This window comes from Mus pahari, chromosome 10, assembly GCF_900095145.1.
Source record: "Mus pahari chromosome 10, PAHARI_EIJ_v1.1, whole genome shotgun sequence".
Classification (NCBI taxonomy): domain Eukaryota; kingdom Metazoa; phylum Chordata; class Mammalia; order Rodentia; family Muridae; genus Mus; species Mus pahari.
The window spans coordinates 116,605,715-116,608,171 of NC_034599.1; the positions used below are offsets into that span (position 1 = coordinate 116,605,715).

The 2,457-nt window shown below is 46.9% G+C and overlaps 1 pseudogene; it reads right to left on the reverse strand.

The window, feature by feature from the left end:
- Nucleotides 1-2,268: 2,268 nt before the first annotated feature.
- The window catches only part of LOC110328637, a 1,704-nt pseudogene continuing 1,515 nt past the window's right edge, over nt 2,269-2,457 (reverse strand).

Consider the following 2,457-nt stretch of genomic DNA (forward strand, 5'->3'; position numbering starts at 1 on the left):
TGGTTGCCAACTTCGATTGCTGAGGCTGCCTGCTTTCCTGATCTCTAATTCAAATAGCAGGGCTTTTTGGGTCCCGGAAGCTACAATTCTGCTGCCCTGCTGTTTTTTCTCTCAAACTCTCAAACTGTTCTCAAGCTTTCTTAAGTTCTTTTATCGATGAGGCTAAGAACTAGCAAAAGAGACCTACATTTTCTGCTAACACTGCTTCTCTCTCTCACATGCTGGTATTATAGGGATAATGCCACTGTCTTAGTTAGGGTTATCATTGCTGTGATGAAACATCATGACCAAAAGCAAGTTGGGGAGGAAAGAGTTTATTTGATTTACACTTTCACTTGAAAGTCTATCATTGAAGGAAGTCAGAACATGAACCTGGAGACAGGAGCTGATGCACAGGCCATTGAGGGGTGCTGCTTACTGATTTGCTTCTTCTGACTTGCTCAGCCTGCTTCCTTATAGAACCCAAGACCCCAACCCAGGGATAGCACCAACCACAATGGGCTAGGCCTTTTCCCATCCATCAATAATAAAGAAAATACCCCACAGCCCTACAGCCATATTTTATGGAAGCATTTTTCTCAGCTGAGGTTCCATCCTCCCAGATGACTATAGTTTGTATCAAGTTGACCTAAAACTAGATGGCAAAGCTACCAACTGAGTTTATGGCTCCCCCNCCCCCCCCCCCCCCCCCCCCCCGACCCCTGGGAATTTCAGTTCACACTGTTATGCTGATGAAGCCATGCACACTGGCTGTTTGAGAGTCTGAGTCCAAATCCTCAGCTTTCTCTGCTGAACCAGACACAAGAAGGAAGCTGTTGTGACTAGGGTGTGAAATACTTACCTGTCTTTTGCTGACTCTAGGCAGGGCTGGTTTATCTTTACTGTAAACATTACCTGGTTCCTGTAAGTCCTTTGAAGTCATTTCTGTTTTGTGTCAATACTTCAATGTACTTTGCCTGCTGTGACACCCTGCTTCTTTGTTTTCTGTATTATATAAGACTGGTGTTCGCTTTGTGACAATACATTCAGATTCAGCATTCTCTTGTCCCTGATTCCCATGGATTGAAGGGGGCCGACTGAGCCCCAGGGATAAGGGCACTTTCCCTCCATTCCTGGCATATCAAGCTGAAGCAAGACTAGGCACATCCTCTTCCACTGAGGGTAAAGGCAGGCAACATAGTCAGACAGTCCCTGTTCCTGCTTTAGGTGTACCATATGAAGACCCAGATGCACTATGCTACATATATGCAGAGAGCCCAGGTCTGTCTCGTTCATGCTCTCTGGTAGGCAGTTCAGACTCCATGAGCCTCCATGGGCCCAGGTTAGTTGACTCTATGTTTTCTTGTGGTGTCCTTGACCCCTCTAGTGCCCACAGGATTCCTGTAAACTCTAGTCAATATTTGACTATGGGTCTCTGCACCAGCTTCCAACAGTTGCTGAGGGAAACCCTTCTGATGGTATTTATGCTAGGTGAGCATAGTAGAATATCATCAATAGTGTTAACAGTGAGATCCCTCTCATAACATGAGCCTCAAGCTAGGCCAGTCAATGGTTGACCCTTCCCTTAAATTCTGCTCTGCCCTTGCACATCCTGTAGGCAAGACAAATTGTGTGTCTAAGGTTTTGTAGCTGGGTTGGTGTTCCAATCCCTCCACTATTGGATGTCTTGCCTGGTTACAGTAGATGACTGGATCAGGCTTCATACCCCCATTGCTAGGAGTCCTAGCTAGGGTTACCCTCATAGATTCCTGGGAATCTTCAGTGTCCCAGGTCTCTAGCTCATCTGTTGTAATTTTTGTGGCATTTCTTACCAAGATACTCTTTCAATGTAAACCCTCCTGGAATTCACTAAGCCCTCCGGGTGCTCTAGATAGAGCCTTTATGTTTTGTTTTTTAAACAACTTCAAACAGGGCTTTAATTTCAAATAAACTACAGAGCCAGGTAACCAGGAGAAAGTAGAACTAAAGCTGATGTGCTGGCCAGGTCTGGCAGTGTCCAGTGGAGAATTCTCCTGACCCTCTCTATCTGACTAGGCTTTCTGATGAGCAGCTTCATGTGGACAGGCCCTTTGTGTGTTTGGGTCCCCAAGCACCACAGTCCTTGGTCCATGAGCAGAGCAAGCCCTTGGGACAAAGGTGGCACAGGTGAATAGAACCCAGGATGGGCTGGGTGGATGGAATGTGGTGACACTGAGTGCCCAAGGCAGGCCTGGGTTCTCAAAGCATCCCAACGAGGGCCACGGATGCCATCCTCCAACCCCAGGATTTTCAGAGGAATGAGATTTGAAAGTCTTCATCCTCAGAGTCGAAGAACCTCTCCAGTCTCTCTACATCAGAAGAGTCTGGGGACAGGTACAGGACACCTGGCAGGCCAGATGAGAAGGCTGCTGTTCTACCAACTCAACATGGACAAGGAACCTCCAAGCTGAGATATCTCTACATCAGAAGAGTCTAGGG